At 38.1% G+C, this 10,726-nt stretch overlaps 1 pseudogene; it reads right to left on the bottom strand.

The window, feature by feature from the left end:
• Positions 1 to 2,026: 2,026 nt before the first annotated feature.
• On the bottom strand, positions 2,027 to 2,154 carry LOC119064580 (uncharacterized; annotated as a pseudogene).
• Positions 2,155 to 10,726: the final 8,572 nt, after the last annotated feature.

The following is a 10,726-nucleotide window of genomic DNA, read 5'->3' as shown; positions in this document are numbered from 1 at the left end:
TGATATGTTATTTTGCATACCAGTGTCAGTTCTACTGAAACTGTGACTCTTAAATATAATATCTTATAGATAATATATTCATCTAATATCTTATAGATATAGTTATCTTTTGCATTAAAAAGTCTAGAATTAAAAGTCTATTACATATTATGGAATGATATCAGTCTTATAATCTATATTTTTAAGAATTAAAAGTCTAAACATTTAGTGTTATTTTATTTATTTTCAGTAGAATCTATTGGGGTGACAACTGTTTCACCAAACTGTACAGGTTTCAAGTGTGCAACTCAATAACACATCATATGCACACTGCCTGGTGTACCCATTGCCCCAATCAGTATCTTTCTGTCCCCATTTATCACCCCTTTGCCCATACAGCTACCCCCACCTTCCTTTCCCTCTGCATCTATCTATTCCTCTATCTATCTATTGATTTGTCTAATTTTCAACATTTGTTTAAATATGGAGTATTATTTTTAAACAACCCACAGTGGGAAAATAAAGTCTAGAGGAATCCAGAAAGCCTGACCAAAAGAATGGAGTAAATCATTGTAGGACACAAAGCAGAAAGAAAGCTGTGGTTGAATTTCCTTTAAGACAGTAGTGGTCAAACTCAGTAACATATTGGAATCACTGGCAGAGCCTATAAAAACAAAATGCTGGGTCTTGCTGCTGTGGTTTTTGGATGGCAGAGTTCAACCTTAATAATTGGCATTCTTATCAAGTTCCTAAGTGATGCTGATGGTGCTGAGCTGGAGATCACAGTTTGAAAAGTTTTGAAAAGCACTGCCTTAGAGAAACCGGAGATGAACTTGAACAGCCTGTTGGCATAGTTAATGGACGTGACCATGAACACTGGTTTTTGTGAAAATATTCTACTACTGGTAGTAGGAAACACTCACCAAAGGTCTTCAAAAAGATGTTTATTTTATTTTTATTTTTTAAATATTTTATTTATTTATTTTCAGAGAGAGGGGAAGGGAAGGAGAGAGGGAGAGAAATATAAATGTGTGGTTGCCTCTCATGTGTCCCCCACTGGGAACTGGCCTGCAACCCAGGCATGTGCCCTGACTGGGAATTGAACCATGATCCTTTGCTTCACAGGCCTGCACTCAATCCACTGAGCTACAGTAGCCAGGACAAAGATGTTTATCTTTATTTTTACTTACATTCTCATCTATTTTGTAAAATTACGTTTCCAATTTTGTTTTATTTCTTGGTGAGCTGTAGATATTGTTACCTGTGTAGCCACATAATGTTAATTTTTATGAAGATTTTTAAACATCATGGTTGTAAGATAACAAATAAAATCAGCATTTTTTTCACAAAAATACCTGTTTCCTAAATTATGAACCTTCAATAACTAATTGTGGTTTTAAACTTCTCTATTTGGTTCAACTATTTCTATGTCATCTGCCTTTTGGGGTTTTCTAGGGAGAGTCATTTTGTGTTCCCTAAACAATTGGACTGAAACAAATCCCAAGCCATTCAAAATATCTTTAGAATTGGAAATGATTGTTTATCATTAAGTCAAATAAAAACAAATTCAAACTTAAACAGGGAGAGACTTCAATTAAAAAGAAAGGTTATTTCAATGAGAATACACTTTGGATATCAGATCTGTGAGCATTTCAAAATCAAATAAAAAAAATACTTGTTTTTGAAGACAAAGAAGAAGCAAGCACAGATAAATGTAATTTTTGGAAGTGAAGCTAGAATAAATGAGGGAAAATGATCAATGGATTCCGACAGAAGTGTTTAATAAGGGAGGAGCATTCCACTTTGTGCTTGTTCAGGCTTGGTGCCAAGCAGAGTTCAGGGCAGGTTTTTAGGAAAGGAAAATCTTAGTGAAGGTTGGTCAAGACAAAGCCAAAATTAAGAAGTGGGCAATTGTAGACACTTGGCACTTAGAACTGTGAAAAGTTAATGAGTAAATGAAACCCTTTTGAGAGAGAGCCAAGGAAGCTATCCAGAGGAACTTGTTTGTACATCCTACTCCTCAAACCTGTAGAATGACTGAACTGGTAAAATAACTTTTACTCTGGGCCACATCAGCACTGCATTCCGAAGGACTGTAAAGCTAATAGTTTCAATTAGCAATAATCATGCCTTGGATAAAACTCACTGGCTATAATATTGCCACAGAGCAAAGCTATAAAGCTAATAGGAAAGTAGATACCCTGACTACAACGACTGAATATGGAGGACATCCTTTAGAATTATCGTCACCATAAGTAGCTAAAAAATAACTTAGTTTACCAGCCCCAATAGAATTTCCTGATTTAGCTCTTTAGTACCAACAGAAATTTGTTCCTTCTATTCATGCAATTATTTCACTTCCTTTTCTCATAAAAACGCCTTGCCTTTAACCTCATAATCAGAACACAATTTGAATTTTTGTAGAAATCTATGCTCCCACATTGCAAGACTTCATTATTGTACAAATTGGTATTTATGGAATAACCATAATGATGTGAAGTCCAGCATAGGGAATATAGTCAATAATAGTGTAATAACTATGTATTGTATAAGATGGGTACTGGATTTATCTAGGAGATTACTTCTTAAGTTATATAAATGTCTAATCACTGGGTTATATACCTAAAATGAATACAGTTTAGCACATCAACTGTAATTGAAAAATGAAACAACTATTTGAAAAAAGCAGTATGCTGCCAATTTTCCAAAATGATTTGAAATTGATACTACAACTAAAGCATATTTAAAAACCAATTAGGACTCCCAGGCAAGATGGAAGTGTAGGCAGACACACTTTACCTCCTTGCACAACCAAAAGAAAGACAACAAATTTATAAACAAAAAACAACCAGAATTGGTGGAAAATCAAACTGTCTGAAAACCAAAGAGTTAAAGCAAAAACATTCATCCAGACCAGTAATAGCTGGGTGGAGAGGACTCATGGTGAGGCAGCAGCTGGCAAAGCGGGGGTCCCACATTTGCATGTAGATAAACTGGGAGGAACAAATGGGGAGTGAGCCAGACCTTGCAACCCAGGGTTCCAGCAAGGGGAAATAAAGCCTCAAAACTCTGACTGAGAAAACCTGTGAGGGTTGAGGCAGTGGGAGAAACTCCCAGCCTCACAGAAAGGTTTGTTGGAGAGACCCACAGGGTTCTAGAACATACAGAAACCCACCTACCTGGGAATCAGCACCAGAAGGGCCCAATTTGCTTGTGGGTACTGGCGAAAGTGACAGAAAGCCAGAAGAGAGCGGAACGAATGCCATTGTTCCCTTTCAGACCCCTCCTCCACATGCACTGCTGCAACACAGAAAGGTTGATTGCCCTACCCAGGACAATACCTAAGTCTCCACCCCTTACTATGTAACAGGTGCCCCAAAACAAAACAAAAAAAATGGACCAAATGAAAGAATACATCAAAGCTCCTGAAAAAAAAAATACAACTAAGCGATGAAGAGAGAGCCAACCTACCAGATGCACAGTTCAAAACACTGGTAATCAGGATGCTCACAGAATTGGTTGAGTATGGTTGCAAAATAGAGGAAAAAGTGAAGGCTATGAAAAGTGAGATAAAGGAAAATGTACAGGGAACCAACAGTGATGGGAAGGAAACAAGGACTCAAATCAATGGTTTGGACCAGAAGGAAGAAATAAACATTTAACCGAAACAAATTAGGAAACAAGAATTCAAAAAAATGAGGAGAGGCTTAGGAATCTCCAGGACGACTTTAAACATTCCAACGTTGAAATCATAGGGGTGCCAGATGGAGAAGAGGAAGAGTGAGAAATTGAAAACTTATTTGAAAACATAATGAAGGAGAGCTTCCCCAATCTGGCAAAGGAAGTAAACTTAGGAAGCTCGGAAAGACCCCCAAAGAGGAACACACCAAGACACATCATCATTAAGCTACCAAAGATTAGAAATAAAGAGAGAGTCTTAAAAACAGCAAAAGAAAAGGAGACAGTACCTACAAAGGAGTGCCCATAATACCGTCAACTGATTTCTCAAGAGAAACCTTAAAGGCAAGAAGGGACTGGAAAGAAGTATTCTAAGTCATGAAAGTCAAGGACTTACATCCAAGATGATTCTATCCAGCGAAGCAATCATTTAGAATGGAAAGACAGATAAAGTGCTTCCCAGATAAAGTCAAGTTAAAGGTGTTCATCATCACCAAGCCCTTATTATATGAAATATAATAAATAAGTTAAAGTGACTTATCTAAAAAAAAGAAGAAGATCAAAACTATGAATAGGAAAATGACAGGAAACTCACAACAATCAACAACTAAACCTAAAACAAAAACAAAAACAAAACAAAGTGAACAACTGGAACAGGAACAGAATCACAGAAATGGAGATCGCATGGAGGGTTATCAGCAAGGGAAGGGAAGAGGGAGAAAGGGGGAAAATGTATAAGGAATAAGTGGCATAAATTTTAGGTAGAAAATAGACAGGGGGAGGTTAAGAATAGTATAGTAAATGTAGAAGCCAAAGAACTTATATGTATGACCCATGGATATGAACTAAGGAATGGGGGAAATGGGGCAACTGTAATAGGATAATCAATAAAATATATGTTTTTTTTAAGATTTTATTTATTTATATTTAGAGGGGAAGGTAAAAAGAGAATGAGAAAAACATCAATGTATGGTTGCCTCTCGTGAGTCCCCTGCTTTCCTGCTGGGAACTGGCCTGAAACCCAGGCATGTGCCATGACTGGGAATCAACTGCGATCCTGTGGTTCGCAGGCCCATGCTCAATCCACTGAGCTCCACCAGCCAGGGCTAAAAATATGTTTTTTAAAATAAAATAAATAAAACAGAAAAAACAAAATACAGAAAGGATTAAATTGTTGGAAGGGTATATAAAGCAATATAAGATAGTGTGAAAAGTATAAGTTTAAAAATTAGAAAAAATTTTTATGGTAATATTGTTTTTATTTTTCCAAGGAAACAACTTTACTAATCTTTACCTTAATTGACTATCCATAAAATAACCTGGTAATATTTATCTTATTTATATTTCTGTATTATATGGAAAAATTAAAAATAAATTTGATACTTCTTTAATTTATTCAACAAATACATATTTAAGTAATGACTATGTCACCAAAAATTTTTCTAGGAATTAAAGATTGAGGATTGAAGTAAAAACAACCACAAAGCAATACCTCATAGAGCGTACCTCAAAGAAAACAAATATAAATACACACATAAATTAGATAATTTCCAAGTGTGCTAGTGCATGTGAAAGTGTATTTTGGCAAAGAGAAACTTTTATTCAAATTTAAAACATTGCAGACTTCCGCCAAGATGGAGGCATAGGTGAATGTACCGTGCTTTCTCACACAACCAAGTTTAGAGACAACTAAATATTAGCAACGGAAAACATAGTCAGAACATGGAAAATTGAACTTTTCGGAAGTCCGTTGACAACAAATTCTTCAGCCTGACCTGTAAGGGGCGAAACCAGCGGCTGGTGAGGGGTTGCACAGGAGGACTCGGTCAGACAGACTCAGGCGCAGAATCCAGACACGCGGAATCCAGGTGCAGGGTTGGACCTAGTGAGCGACTGAGCGAGCCACCAGGCGAGCGACCGCGGAGGAGACAGCGGGGAAGCGGTGCTGCGTGTTGACTGTGGTCACCCATTTGTGCACGAGCGGACAGGCGAGGGAGTGGGCGGTTGGACCAGGGCCCGGCGGGTCCCCGCGGCAAGCGGCAGTAGAGGGCGCCGCCATTTCCCTGCTCTGACCACGCCCCCACACACAGACTCACAACCCAGCCACCTGGGAGTCTAAGGTACTGCTTCTCACACTTAAAGGGCCAGAACAGACCAAAAATGTCACATGATCTCAAAGCCCCACAGCCCATAGATCTAAGCTATGAAGAAATAGCAAAACTCTCAGACGCACAGTTTAAAACACTGGTCATCAGGATCCTCACAGAACTGGTTGATTATACCCACAAGTTAGACAAATATATAAAGGCGAAACTAATTGAGATGAATGGAATTGCACAGGACACCAATAGCAATGAAAAGGAAACTGGGACTCAAATCAATGGAGTGGACCAGAAGAAAGCAAATAATGGCCAAACAGAAAAAAGTCAGGAAGCAAGAATTCAAAGAAATGAGGAGAGTCTTAGGAACCTCCAGGACATCTTGAAACGCTCCAACATCCGAATTATAGGGGTACCAGAAGGGGGAAAGGCACAGCCACCAGTGGAAAACTTATTTGAACAAATAATAAAGGAGAATTTACCCAATCTGGCAAAGGAAATAGACTTCCAGGAAGTCCAGGAAGCTCAGAGAGTCCCAAGGAAGTTGGACCCAAGAAGGAACACACCAAGGCACATCATCATTACATTAGCCAAAATTAAAATGAAGGAGAGAATCCTAGAAGCAGCAAGGGATAAGGGGACAGTCACCTACAAAGGAGTTCCCATCAAACTGTCAGCTGATTTCTCAAAAGAGACCTTACAGGCAAGAAGGGGCTGGAAAGAGGTATTCCAAGTCATGAAATCCAAAGACCTACAACCAAGATTGCTCTATCCAGCAAAACTTTCATTTAGAATGGAAGAATAGATAAAGTGCTTCTCAGATAAGATCAAATTCAAGGAGTTCATCATCACCAAGCCCTTATTATATGAAATGTTAAAGGGACTTATCTAAGAAAAAGAAGTTAAAGAAACATGAACAGTGAAAGGACAGCAAACTCACAGTTATTAACAACCACACCTAAAACGAAAGCAAACTAAAAGGACAACTAGATCAGGAGTGGAAACATAGAAATGAAGATCTCAAGGAGGGTTAGCAACAGGGGAGTGGGAGGAGGAGATGGGGGGAGAAGGTACAGAAAATAAGTAGCATAGACAGTAGATAGAAAATAGATGGGGGGCAAGAATAGTATGGGAAATATAGAATGTAAAGGACTTGAGACACATGGTCATAAACTAAAGGGGGGTAATGGTGGGGATGGGGGGGTAGGGTGGAGGGGAATGAAGGGGGGAATAGAACAACTGTAACAGCATAATCAATAAAAAAATTAAAAAAAAATTAAAACATTGATGTCAACATTATAACCATAGTATATATTTTTTAATATGCCTTATCTTCCTCCATGTGCTTCTGTAAAGGGGCCGGAACTCACACTGCCCAAGGATCTAGGAAAAAACCCTAAGTAACCTGGGTTGGGAGATGGAAAAAACAGACCACACGATTGGGAGATTTTGTCTATCTGTGGAAACTTGGCTAGCTTCAGTTATGCTAAATAGCTGTGTCTGCCAGTGCTCTAGGATGAGAAGAGCTGAACACGACTTTAATAGGTGATGCCATGTTGGGGGGGTGTTGTTGCTGCGTTTGCATGAGAGCTTGGAGGTGGTTCACTCTGCATCATCAGGCCATGCCTACTCCCACTAAAAATGACAGCTAGAGAAGGGCAGAAGATGCAGTGAACAGGCAGATGTAACCCATTGTGGGAGGAGTTTAAAACAGGGTTTGAAGAAGCTCCAGGTTGGGAATTCAAAATGGGCATGGGCAGCCATTCATACTCTCGGGGAGTAGTAGTGAGGGAGGAGGCATGTTGTCTGTAGTGAGGCATATTTTGCTCTGCAGCTTGGAAGGGAGAAGTAAGCAAGCAGATATGTAGTTTATAGAGAAGAAGGAGGCCATGTGGCTGGGACTAATAAGAAAGGGGATGCTGCTGCTGTGATAGTGCCTGCTCTAGCTGACTCTTGGGCTGCAAAAAAACTTCCTTGCAAGATCTTTACCTGCTGCACATGGATTTTACCTGGATTCTTGGGGCTTGGGCCTTTTCTGGACTATTACGCAGAGGCTGATGACCACATACCCCAGATCCTGAAGGACAGAACTGCTGTGTGAGGACGGCAACTTTGGTACCTTCCTGAGTGACTGGAAAATTATTTGTGCAGCCAGATTAAGCCCAGCTAAGAATATAGGAAACTTTGGGGGCTTTTGGCTCACAGCCTGGTGGAGAGCATGGGAAGTGTTGGGTCTCATAATAAAGAAGGGCTCTGGGCTGAGGTGCTCTAGGTTCTCCCAAGGTTGAAATGTTGTGCATGAAGACCTGCTCCTTTCAACACTAATTGTTGAGTCTCATGACTGAGTACGTGAAGGGTCCCAGTCTGCTCCGTCACACTTTGTGTGTTACCTCGATTTCTTAAAAACTAGATTCCTTTTTTAAAAATGCTCACTCTAGAATATGTCTCTTCTAGATTGAGTTTAGAGTAAAACGAATGGCTAGGGGGAGAGAGAAACAAACAAACAATGTGAGACAGAAACTTTAATTATTGTCTCCCGTACACACCCTGAGCAGGAATCAAACCCGCATCCTTTTGATGTACGGGATGATGCTCCAATCAATGCAGCCACCCAGCCAGGGCTCTGTTGTCTCGATCTGCAAATCTGTTATAACTGGTAAACTCATTTCCCCTCTATGTAGCAATTTAATTTATAGATTTATCATAAATTAGAGACAAAGAAAGCAAAAATTATTAAACATGGAAAACCAGCACCATATATTAATAGTTATATATTAGAGTGAAATTTGTTTTCTGATCTTTAGAATTTTATGAATTCAAATATAAATCTTTATATTACAGGTTTATTAATGAATTAATTAATTAAATTTCATTTTCAATATTTATACAAACTCATGAAATTAATATCTGCTTTCAATCTTTATATGGATAAAATATAAATAATATTTCCCTATGCCATAGTCCCTTAGAGAGCTTTTTACTTAAAACACATGCAAATAAACATAAAAACAGAACAACAATGTCTAGTCAGAGTATTCAGAAAATTTCTCATTGTAGAATATAACAAAATTTTGCATGTATTCTTTCATTTTACCACTAGTAAAGGGTTTTATTCATTTAGCATTTAAGACACATAGCCTCATTTATATACACACTGTGTTTTCGAGGTCCAAACTGAACTTTTCAAAAGAGTAATATCTGTGGTGTCTTACATACAAAATGTTTTTCCAGTGTCTGCTCAAGTTCACAACTAAAAAGAATTGTTGAGACATATTTATGTGGTGCAGCCACTGTGTCTACATCAGCTTTTCTATCCCTCAGCGGGGTGAATAGTATTTAGTTTATATTGGGTACATGAATAAATGATGAGAAAAAACACAAATAAGAATTATTCATCTACATACTATTTTATCTGCTACCATGTATTATATTAGTGTGTGCACATTAGATTGTGCACATTTGGAGGCATCTTATTTTAGCTCTGAGTTTAGAGCCTGGGCTGCTACCAGAGTACAGTAGCATAAATGAGGCCATTGAGCTACAGTGATCTATATTTAAAGAACTAAAATGTTAGCTTTACCAAGCAAGCTTATGATAAAAATTATCAAGAGATTGCACTATATGGTCATGAAATATATTAGTAAGCAGAAAATATCATTTTTCCAGGGGTAGAGGGAGGGGAGATATTATGTTGTCTTATTTCTGGACTATTCTGATTTTTTAAAATGTAGGTATAAAATAGAAATGTATTCAATAAATATAGTTCCTTTCCTTTTGGGTTAGTATGAATTCCCAGTGTTGCCACAGACATTAATAGCTGACTGTCCACACAGAGAAAGTTCTAAGTGCTTCACAGGCTTGTCCTTTGGCCTCTCCCTCCAACCATGCATATAACCCAACCAAGTTTAAAATCAAGATCCAAAAGATGATTTCATTGATTGAGGGAAATGACCCAAGGACTGAGGCAGAATGCCTTTGTTTTCTGACTCTTTTTCTTCACTTTTGAGGTCTGAGTTTATATTTTAACTGTAACATATTATTCTAATGGAGAAATACATTGAATTACTACAGGGGAAAAAAACATCTAATTAAGATGCACAAGAACAGCCAAGACTAAGATGTTCCTAAAAAAAAAAAATCAAGATATTTGTAACTGATGGAAAAACACGAGAATTGGAACGGGAAAATGAAGTGAATCTATAAAGGACAACTTTAGAAGATGTCAAGAAAGCAGAAGGTTTGATAATGATGAAGAAAGTATCACTTCTTTGGCCTCACAGCAGTACATAGAGTGAGCTTGCTCTGTTTGAACAACATCTAGTAGAAGGAATAAATCCAGAAGAGGGATTAAAAAAATGCAGCAAGGAGTAAGGTGAAACACAAACAGGTTATTAAACATAAGGACCAAGGGACAGAAGAGAGGGGGCTTCAAACAGGTGAATAGTGTTACTGAGTGTTTTCAAGTGTTACTTGCTTTGTGGTGGGGTGTTTGTTGTGAAACAAACAGTGTGCCGGGAGAAAAAACAACTCTAGCAACTTTAAATGAAGGTATGGGATTGTTAGAAGCCAATTTAGAAGAACCTAGTTTTGTTTTATTTTTAACCATGTAAAACTTCTGTTTGGTATTGAAAATAATTAAAATATAATATTTGTGGGTTCAATTATAACATAATTTGAGTGGTTTGGAGAAAATTATAGGTAATTGGGATAATCTTATTACAGTCAGCCATGCCACAGTAATATTGTGATATGCACATTTTATTTATTTTTATTTTTTTAAAGATTTTATTTATTTATCTTTAGAGGGGAAGGGAAGGAGAGAGGGAGAGAAATATCAATGTGTGGTTGCCTCTTGTGCATCCCCTGCTGGGAACTGGCCTGCAACCCTGGCATGTGCCCTGACTGGGAATTGAACCATGATCTTTTGTTTCACAGGCCCATGCTCAATCCACTGAGCTACACCAGCCAGG

This window comes from Artibeus jamaicensis, unplaced genomic scaffold (assembly GCF_021234435.1).
Source record: "Artibeus jamaicensis isolate MK-2021 breed Jamaican fruit bat unplaced genomic scaffold, CSHL_Jam_final contig_241, whole genome shotgun sequence".
NCBI classification, from domain to species: Eukaryota; Metazoa; Chordata; class Mammalia; order Chiroptera; family Phyllostomidae; genus Artibeus; species Artibeus jamaicensis.
Note: the sequence above shows the minus strand (reverse complement) of the source record. Positions and strands in the feature narration are given on the sequence as shown.